Here is a 10,865-nt window from a genome sequence, read left to right as displayed (position 1 = left end):
TTTGGGTAGTTTTGGCCTGATTTGGGTGATTGGGGTAATTCTATGGACCGTATGAGAGCGGCCGTGGCGGGAACGGCGGTGAGAACCTTTAGAGTGAGACAGGTCAAAAGGCGCAGTAGTCACAATAAGAGATGGAGCCGTGCAAGGGCTCGTGCAATGGGGAACTGTTCTAAATAATACAAGTCCTACAGAAGGAATAGAAAAACTTACTTCAGAAGCGTATCAAGTCTGTCTGAAACATGTTCCTTTGAGGAAAGCCAGAAAGAGATCTAACATAGAAAGAGAACGCAGACGACACTATAAACGCAGGAAAAAAATAACGGAACTGCTTATGCAGACACGAATTTCCCGTCAAAGAAGGAATAATTTAAATAGGGAGATTGAAGAAATCGAGCGGAAATTGAAACACTCATATGAAACTGAAGAAAGGCAGTTAGAACAGAAAGCAATTCAGGAAATAAAGAAAAATCCAAAATATTTCTTCTCATATGCGAAATCAAAAGCAAAAACCACTGCCAGTATTGGACCTATTCGTACAAGTGAAGGTTCATACACGGAGGATGACAAAGAAATTAGTGAAATCCTAAAAAAGCAGTATGAAGACATGTTTAGCACTCCAATAAACAACATGAAGGTGGAAGATCCAGACAATTTCTTTATGCGGGATATTCAAACCCCGGTAAATATAACTGATATAAACACGAGCGCACTAAATTTTGAAAAAGAAATTGAAAACATGCCCATGCACTCGGCCCCAGGTCCAGACTCATGGAATTCAATATTTATAAAGAAATGCAAAGTGCCGGTAGCACAGGCACTCAGTATAGTGTGGAGGAAGAGCTTGGACACGGGGGAGATACCAGATGCACTTAAAGTAGCAGACATAGCCCCTCTACACAAGGGAGGGAGCAAAGCATTGGCAAAAAATTATAGACCAGTTGCACTAACATCGCACATCATAAAAGTATTTGAGAGAGTGATTAGGAGTCAGGTCACCAATTTCATGGAGACCAATGACCTTCATAACCCAGGCCACAACCCGTTCTCGCAAATTTAATAAGTCAATATTGACTTATTAAATATGTGCATAGGTGACATACTTAACATAATAGATACCCTTAAAAAGATTCATAGAAAACACCGACCTTACCTAACCTTGTTAGTATCTTAAGATAAGCATCTTATTGCTTCGTAATTACAATTATTACCTAACCTATAATAGGTATAGGTTAAGTAATAATTGTAATTACGAAACAATAAGATGCTTATCTTAAGATACTAACAAGGTTAGGTAAGGTCGGTGTTTTCTATGAATCTTTTTAGGAGTATCTATTATGTTTAGTATATCACCTATGCACGTAGTTAATAAGTCAATATTGACTTTACGAATTTGCGAGAACGGGTTGCAGGCCAACATGGATTTCGAGCGGGAAGATCGTGCCTCTCACAGCTACTTGAGCACTACGACAAAGTCACTGAGGCATTAGAAGAGAAACAGAATGCTGATGTGATATACACGGACTTCGCAAAGGCCTTCGATAAATGTGACCATGGCGTGATAGCACACAAAATGAAGTCAATGGGAATAACCGGTAAAGTAGGACGCTGGATACTCAGTTTTCTGTCAAACAGGACTCAGCGAGTAACTGTCAACCATATAAAATCTAGTCCAAGTGCAGTGAAAAGCTCTGTACCTCAGGGTACAGTCCTTGCACCACTGCTTTTCCTTATTCTCATATCAGATATAGACAAAAATACAAGTCACAGCTTCGTATCATCCTTTGCAGATGACACAAAAATCAGTATGAAAATTACCTCGGCTGAGGACATTGAAAAACTTCAAGCTGATATTAATAAAGTTTTCGACTGGGCATCAGAAAATAACATGATGTTTAACAGTGATAAATTCCAGGTACTCAGGTACGGTAAAAATGAGGACCTTAAACATAAGGTCCTTAGCAGTCTCCGTGGTGTAGTGGTAAGACACTCGCCTGGCGTTCCGCGAGCGCTATGTCATGGGTTCGTATCCTGGCCGGGGAGGATTTACTGGGCGCAATTCCTTAACTGTAGCCTCTGTTTAACGCAACAGTAAAATGTGTACTTGGATGAAAAAACGATTCTTCGCGGCAGGGGATCGTATTCCAGGGACCATAGGATTAAGGACTTGCCCGAAACGCTACGCGTACTAGTGGCTGTACAAGAATGTAACAACTCTTGTATATATCTCAAAAAAAAAAAAAAAAAAAAAAAAAAAAAAAAAAAAAAAAAAAAAAAAATAATACAGAGTACAAAACACAATCAAATGTACCCATAGTAGGAAAACAGCATGTAAAGGATTTGGGAATAATAATGTCTGACGACCTAACGTTTAAGGAGCATAACCAAGCAAATATTGCGACAGCCAGAAAAATGATAGGATGGATTACGAGAACTTTCAAATCCAGGGATCCCATCACAATGGTTGTACTCTTCAAGGCACTTGTGTTGTCCCGTCTTGAGTACTGCTCAGTACTCACTTCCCCCTTCAAAGCAGGAGAGATTGCTGAAATAGAGGGAATACAGGAGAACATATACGGCACGCATAGACGCAATAAAGCACCTAAATTATTGGGATCGTCTCAAAGCCCTCCAAATGTACTCACTAGAAAGAAGACGAGAGAGATATCAAATAATATACACCTGGAAGATACTGGAGGGCCAAGTACCAAATCTACACAGTAAAATAACAACGTACTGGAGTGAACGACATGGAAGAAAATGTAGAATAGAACCAATGAAGAGCAGAGGTGCCATAGGCACAATCAGGGAACACTGTATAAACGTCAGAGGTCCGCGGTTGTTCAACGTCCTCCCAGCAAGCATAAGAAATATTGCCGGAACAACCGTGGACATTTTCAAGAGGAAACTAGATTTATTCCTCCAAGGAGTGCCGGACCAACCGGGCTGTGGTGGGTATGTGGGCCTGCGGGCCGCTCCAAGCAACAGCCTGGTGGACCAAACTCTCACAAGTCGAGCCTGGCCTCGGGCCGGGCTTGGGGAGTAGAAGAACTCCCAGAACCCCATCAACCAGGTAACCAGGTAAGGGGAGAAGGCGGTCACCACAGCAGGTTTGGGGCTCGACCCAACCACAGAGGAGGGAGGGGAGCAGGGAGGAAGAGTCCGGTCTAGGCCTAAACTGGGCCCTGTAGCAGGGCTACAGATCCCGGCCTTCCAGGATGGTCCGACTCGGGACTGGTCGCCCACCCTATGAGCCTCGGTAAGAGAAGTCGTGTCGTCATCCATATAGCAAACAAAATCAAAGGTTGGGACCTGGAACCAAGGGATACCACCTACCAGGGCAGCCAGGGAGGCTCAGTGCGGGAAGGGTGCGTCGTCTCCAGCGGTGCTCCCCCTTTTCAACAGGGGAGTCCTACTATATCGTTCATTCTCCCACACTGGTGCTAAGACCCCATTCTTCCTATCGCCCCAACCATCCACTCAGGGTGGCATCTCACAGGCGACCTCTCCAGTGGGTGGTCCGATGGCTCACAAGGCCCCTACATGGTGCCCATCAGCACGTACACCACCCAAAGAGGGGGCAGGAGAGGGAGCACAGGCAACCCACACCGGTCCCAGGAAGGTGTACGTGAGCCCCTCACCACAGCAAGGAGGCACCACGGAGGGGGTTACAGTGGCACATTTTAAATTAATACTAGGTCTTTTATTTGGATATATAAACTCAAACAAGACTTACATAAAAATATTTATTGTCTATCACTTGCAAGGTACTAAAATACAATTACAAGACACCAATATTTTACCTTTAAACATTTTCAATAGTACTGTCCACATTCATGGATTCCTCCATTCAGTAGTAAGAATTTCAAGGATAATGTCTCATTGGCACTTTATTTCTTACATACCAGTATGTATTAGTCTTCTGCTTGCAGTGACAACTTATTTTCAAGCCTGCAAAATATAAGCTCTTAAATTCACCACACACTTATATGAGCTGAGAAATATAAATCTTAGAAAACTATAGTTTTAAGTTTAGCCCATATAAAATAATTCTTGTTTAAAAAAATGGAGACATCATAAAATATAATGTGATGTTAATTATCAGGTCTGGTTAATCTAAGCTATTACAAAAAGAAGGATATTTATACAATGAGCACAACTGCCCCACTTCCTGGCAACGCCCACTTAATTTCTGTTGTAGATATGACATGAACTATTTCCATTATATCTAGTTGCCTGCTCCACCTCTCCCATTACAGCAGCTGGTGTGGAAGTGTGAGAGATATAACCATACCCAGGGAAGTCAAGGCCTTGTATGCGTTTAATATTAACATTTCCACCATACTGTATTTGGTCTAGTCGAAAAATGTGGAGTCCCCAATTTATTAATTACTAGCTTATAGGGGAAAACATCTACTGGACAAGCCATATTTTGAGGACAATGATTATGAAAATTGAGGTATTTATAATCCTTCCCATAATCACACAGCAAGATAATGTTGTACTGAATTATTTAACATTGATGTTGGTAACATTCTGATCAGCTGTTTACCACTTCTTCCAAAACTACAACACAGTGTTAGTTTCTTCATAACACTTTTGAAATTTAAAGAACACAGAAATCTAATAAAACTTATGTCAACTTTAGTTTGAAGTATTTCTTAAATTTTAAAACTGTTCAGGGAAGCATTTGCTTCAGTGATGCACCAACAAGTGCAGAAATTATCACCTTGGAAGATATTCATATCTATTAATTTGCTAACATTAGTTACGAGATAATTCCACAATTGGACAAACATGAATCACACTGAAAACTGACATAAAGCAATTTGTAAAAACAAAAATAGCATTGAGTAATTAACATACAGAATTAAAGAAGTTATTCTTTGAATCACACTATATGATCTGCAAAATGTTATACAAAAAGTGCCCAGCCCTGCACTAGTTACTATACTACTAAAATGACTACTTACTCATAGCAGAGAATGTTGGGGCAAAATAAAAATGACAAAATAAATAAGCCTGTCCTTTGACTGGGGTTGTGGAAGATGAATTCATGAAACTGGTTACAAGTAAAGAGGCATAACATTAACATAATATAGAACCCCAATACAGGACATTTCTGATAAGTAGATTGTACAATTTTTACTTCAAAATTGCATGAATTACTCTTAAAAAAAATAGTAACAGCATACTAAAATGGCAACTTGTTATTTTAAATTAACAACATAACAAGAACTTGCAGAGTATATAAATGGCTAGTAAAATTTTAAATGAACTGAGCACTTTATTTAATAAAAAAAAGTAAAATACAAAGTAATTCTCAAAAGAGAGCATATAAATAAAAATCACGAACAATCTGCATGTTCATGCTCTCTGCTGCTGTGATGTGGAACACACTCAACATACAAAGGCAACTTTTTACTAAATTATTCTCAAGTTTCACTTTTATTACACTTTGACATTAGTTCATTCTCTGTTTATACAGTAATGATGAATAACAGCATGCTGATTTTCCATAAATATTATTCCTTTGCAATAAAGTTCTTGAAATATACAATGCAGCAAAATCTAGTATTGTGCTGTACTGACAAAATAAAATATATTTCTTGTTTGAGTGCTGTCAATAATTCTGGTTAATTATAATTTAAGAAAATTACACAATCTCAACTAAATGTTATTAAGATTATTGTGATAATTTCTGTTCATCTCTTGGGTACAAAAAAATGTCCATCGACCAAGTCTGAAACTATAAAATTTTGGTAACACCTTCGATATGGAACAGTTATAAAAACTGTGCACATACATAACAGAAGATATGTGGAACATGAGAGTAGCTGAAGCTTTCACAACAGCATGTGTTCTGTACTGTTCTCTCAAAGGCATTCAAAAATTACTATAATTTATATTCAAGGTTAAACCAAAGTATACTTTGCATATAAAAAGGTAAAAAAATAATGTTTACTGATTTAGACCTTGACGTTGTCAATAACTCATACAGCACTACATTCTTTGTGGATGATGAATGCAATTCATGTTGAGTATGGCACCTGAGGGAGTCCAAGCCACAAACTAGATAGATGCCTCTTCTCCCTATCTAGTGAACAACTATCTTTGCCGACGCATATCTGGATGACACACAAGAAATATCTATTTAGCAACAACTTATATAGCAAATGGAAGCCTCAATTATTTGTCTTCATCTCCAGCCTAGATACTGTGTCAGTGCCTGGAGCTGCATTCACAAGAGTTGGAATTAAGTTACCAATACAAAGTTAACTTGTGCAAGAAATATTAGAAACCTTTGTGTATTTCTACTATTTCTTAAACGTCTTATACTGTATAGTCAAAGACTGTGTTAAAAATGTAAGGAAAGTAATATTTTCATGTCAATCAGCACCGAAGGTTGAGAAAAATTTGAAAAATGGCAAATAATGGTAAATCTTATCTCAGTTCTCATTGAGCTCACTAAAATGTCAGAGGAAAGAAATTTATTTACAAGAGCAATAAGCACAAAGATACATCATAACTGAGGCTTCCATACAATACTAAGAATATTTGACAACCTAGCTTAGACAATAACTGATCTAGTGACTAAACACTTGCATTATTTGGATAACTATCACAAGGCCAACACCTCGGGCTACTTTTATGCAGCTCTCATTAATTAATGTCAATAGTTCTCTCTTTCTCTACCCCAAAAGGAGCTTTTATTTTTCTGGACCAATAAGTTTATTCTGTACATCTAAATATATATAATTATTTTGTTGAACATTGAGAAATTAACCACATTTCAGGCACAAAATTATTTATCTTAAAACTTCTTAACTTACCGTCATTGAAGCATAACATTCAACTTACATAGTTTCTCACTAAATAAGGTGGCATGCCCTTTGTAGCAGATCTGGGTAAGCTTGTCTAAGAAATCTGGATGACACGAAACCCATTCCATTAATGCTATGGTAAGCTATAAGTGAAAGCATCAAGACTCGAGTCTGTCTATCTTTATAATTTTTTACAATCTCTATTTCCGATATTCAAAGCAGAATGATTCTCTAGCTTCTGAAGAGAAGAAGCAAATCCAATATACTTCCCTAAAATGCCAGCACCTATCTACACCATTTCCAAAACAATGAGATGAGTTAGAATTTGTTAGCCCAGGTGGAATCAACCAAACAGTAGCAAGTTGAAAGAATATCATAGATTTCACAGTACAAGATATATCACATTCTTTTCATGGTTTGTGCTTAGGGGATACAAATACAATATTAAGAAAAATGTTTTTGTTGACCTGTAATAAAGTAGTGGAGAGAATGAGTGGTTGGTTAATAGAAAAGTATGTAGCATTATGGATATGTTAAAAGTAGTACATAATAAACAAAAGTGCAGTATATGAAGACCCAGCTGCAAAGATGTAGGAGTTATTACAGGAGATGAAGAGAACAGTTGTGGTGCTGTATGTGCATGGTGAGGGTTTGGGATAAGCCACGCCCCGTGGAAGATCACAATCCACAATTAACATTAACATCAATCAAATGTCGCCTTAAATTTTCAACCAACTGGCATGAGACCTATGTCCATCAGTGACACCTCAGATGTATCTCTCAGTGACACCTCAGATGTATCTCTCAGTGACACCTCAGATGTATCTATCAGTGACACCCGAGACATACCCCATTAGTGACACCCGAGATGTACCCCATTAGTGACACCCAAGACATACCCATCAGTGACACCTGAGATAAAGGGTCCTGGTAGTACAGTCGGGTTCGTTCTCGACACATAATCGAGAATTCCGGGTGAGAATCCCGGGCAGGACAGAAAAGGTTAGCACTTTTCCTTTCACCCAATGCCTCTGTTCACTAGCAGTAAGTAGGTACTCAGGAGTTAGTCAGCTTGTTGTGGGATTGCATCCTGGGCGGGGTCAGTAATTCGGCCTTGGGGGGGGGGGGGGGGGTACCTCGATAAAAGCCTAATGTGTATGAATACACTCTGGCTTCCTGTCCCCTGACACACTGAATTATAATTATATACCCATCAGTGACACATGAAATATACCCATCAGTGTCTCAACTAAGATATATCAATCACTGGCACCTGAGGTACACCCAATCAATCACTAGCACCTGAGGTACACCCAATCACTGGCACCTGAGGTGCACCCAATCACTGGCACCTGAGGTGCACCCAATCAATCACTGGCACCTGAGGTACACCCAATCAATCACTAGCACCTGAGGTACACCCAATCAATCACTGGCACCTGAGGTGCACCCAATCACTGGCATCTGAGGTACACCCAATCAATCACTGGCACCTGAGGTACACCCAATCAATCACTGGCACCTGAGGTACACCCAATCACTGGCATCTGAGGTACACCCAATCAATCACTGACACCTGAGGTACACCCAATCAATAACAAACAACTGAGACACCCCCTCCCCCTCCCAATCAGCATAAGCTGTTTATTACAAGTAACTTCAAAAGATTTGCACAAATTCAAACACCAATGAGGATCAACTCTAATAAAATTAAAATTAGCCTATTAGCACAAAATCTAACCCATCATTAATTAGACAAACTGTAGATGATCTAGTCAAAACTATATCATATGAAAGATCTCTTGTTAATCAGGGCCAGATTCATGAAGCAGTTACACAAGCACTAACGAACCTGTACATATTTTCTCAATCTTTGGCAGCTTTGTTTGCAATTATTAAACAGTTAATAAACTCCAAAGCACCAGGAGACTGTTTGTAACAATAACAACAGTTGATTGGGAAGTTTTCATGCTTGTAAACTGTTTAATAAATGTAATCAAACCTGTCAAAGATTGAGGAAAGATGTACACATTTGTAAGTACTTGCATAACTGCTTTGTGAATCTAGTCCCCAGCACTTTGACAATCTCACCTGGATGACAAATAGATGTGGCAGAAAATCTACTCCCAGCTCCTAACTGACTGATACAGTCAAGAAAATTTGGCTGCCTGATATCAGTCTGCCTCAGATTATATTAATACATCTACTAATATATTGTTGCGTACCAGTAACTACATGCACACGTAGGTACCGCTGTAACTCCTCACACACAACCATCTTATAATACAACTCTCCAAAACTACATGCTATACATAACAAAACAAAGTTCAACTGTGTCTTGGGTGTAAAATAATGTGGTCCACAAGTATTGTAGCACAAGACTTCACAGCTACAGCTGGCCAGGTTCACTCACTCACTCTCATATTTCCATATCTGAAATTTTATCAGGAATATCATAGTACAGTACATAAACTAACACAATGTTTACTCTTAATTTTCTTCTGCAATTCACCGAGGCCTGAGATAATACAATTAGGCATATTTAAATAAACCTACTGAAGTGCTATAGAACTTTGACAAGTTTTGCTTTATTCAAAGTATTTAAAGTACTGAAAATCTATTTACAATATTTTTCTCAACATCTTCCATTCCTGGGCAGAAAAATCATGAGCAAAGAACTTGTACATTAACAGCATTTTATCAATTCCCAGTTTGTGAACCATTCACTTGTACCTACGGGGTAGCATCATTATTTTCTGTTTAAATACCTCTGGGTCCATATTCCTCAAACTTGCTCAATATCTCTTGTTACAACTTTCCTGCATTTATTCCTTCACTTCCCATTCCATGACGTTAGTTGCTCATCGATCAATCTAACCTCTTGTACTTTATTTATATTTAGTATTCTTCTTGCAATCATCTCTCTCTATATGCCTAAACTTTTTTTGGTTGCAATATGAAACTGGAATGTGCTTCCATTTTATTACAAAATGTGAGATGCATTTCAAATATATTACTGACTATTGTTTTTAAACCTAACAATGTATAGGTATAGTTACTTCATTCTTGGTTTAATTCAAAATATTTTCAATACAAGCACCTGCAGCATCTGTAAAGAAAATTAGGTATTTTACTTGACATGAAATTCAATGCATTTGAGGTACAGTATATTGAAATTATTGCTTACTAGTTTTACCAGGTGAGGAAGCATTAATACATAATTAACCGACATTGTCATCTACACTTATACAGTATTCCATTTGTTTATTCATATTACAGTATTAATATATCATACATAAACTAATAATTGCTATAATTGTGCTTCATTAATTTTTAATTTAAGAAAACACTTCTGTATACACCACGAGTGACACAAAAGGAAGGCCTCATGGAAACCAAACCCCCAAAAGCCAGAAAAGGAAAGTGGTGATGGGCAAATGTAGATCACAAGGAGTGGTCCTGGTGGAACTGGAGGAACCAGAGCAGAACCTAGAGCCAAACTCTGACCAGGATAAATACCAGGCAAAGTTCAGGCTCCTGCACAACTGTTCGACCAACACCAGACAAAGCTGACACTGCTGGGAGAGAGCAAAAAAAAGCAGCAGAAGGCAGGGAAGGGGAAGCTAACCAGGAATCCCAAACCAGGCCCAACCAAGACTAAACCTGGAACAGAACCAACTGGGACTTCCTTCAGTTCACCCAAAACCCAAACTCAAACCCCAAGCTGGAAAAGAACCAGACCCCAGCTTGCAGATACAAGGGTTGGCTGAGAGCCCCAATCTGTCAGCTACTGAGATAGGACAAAAAATGAACCCTCACAATGTAGTTACCTCACAAAATACTCGCACTAATCTGGTTAATACCGAGAAGCCAGACTTATGCCAAAAGAAAGAACCTTAAAACAGTAACCCAGATACCCAACAACAAATTCTAATCAATACCTGAATTTCAGATGAAGAAGGACATACCCATATGACATAGAAACCCCCGTGTGGTAGGAAGCATTCTATGTCTGCCATCGACCGGGTCAAGCATCCAGAAAGG

General features: G+C 38.8%; 1 protein-coding gene across 12 annotated transcripts in view; it reads right to left on the bottom strand.

Moving 5' to 3' along the window:
• Positions 1-3,725: 3,725 nt before the first annotated feature.
• Positions 3,726-10,865, bottom strand: part of Ucp4A (Uncoupling protein 4A) — a 182,848-nt gene continuing 175,708 nt past the window's right edge. For all 12 annotated transcript variants that reach the window (XM_069319675.1, XM_069319678.1, XM_045728604.2 and 9 more), the window contains one exon: positions 3,726-9,930. The gene's annotated coding sequence lies outside the window, so the exon portion shown is untranslated. The remainder of the gene's footprint in view (positions 9,931-10,865) is intronic.

The sequence above is a fragment of the Procambarus clarkii genome, chromosome 93, assembly GCF_040958095.1.
Source record: "Procambarus clarkii isolate CNS0578487 chromosome 93, FALCON_Pclarkii_2.0, whole genome shotgun sequence".
Lineage (NCBI taxonomy): Eukaryota > Metazoa > Arthropoda > Malacostraca > Decapoda > Cambaridae > Procambarus > Procambarus clarkii.
Note: the sequence above shows the minus strand (reverse complement) of the source record. Positions and strands in the feature narration are given on the sequence as shown.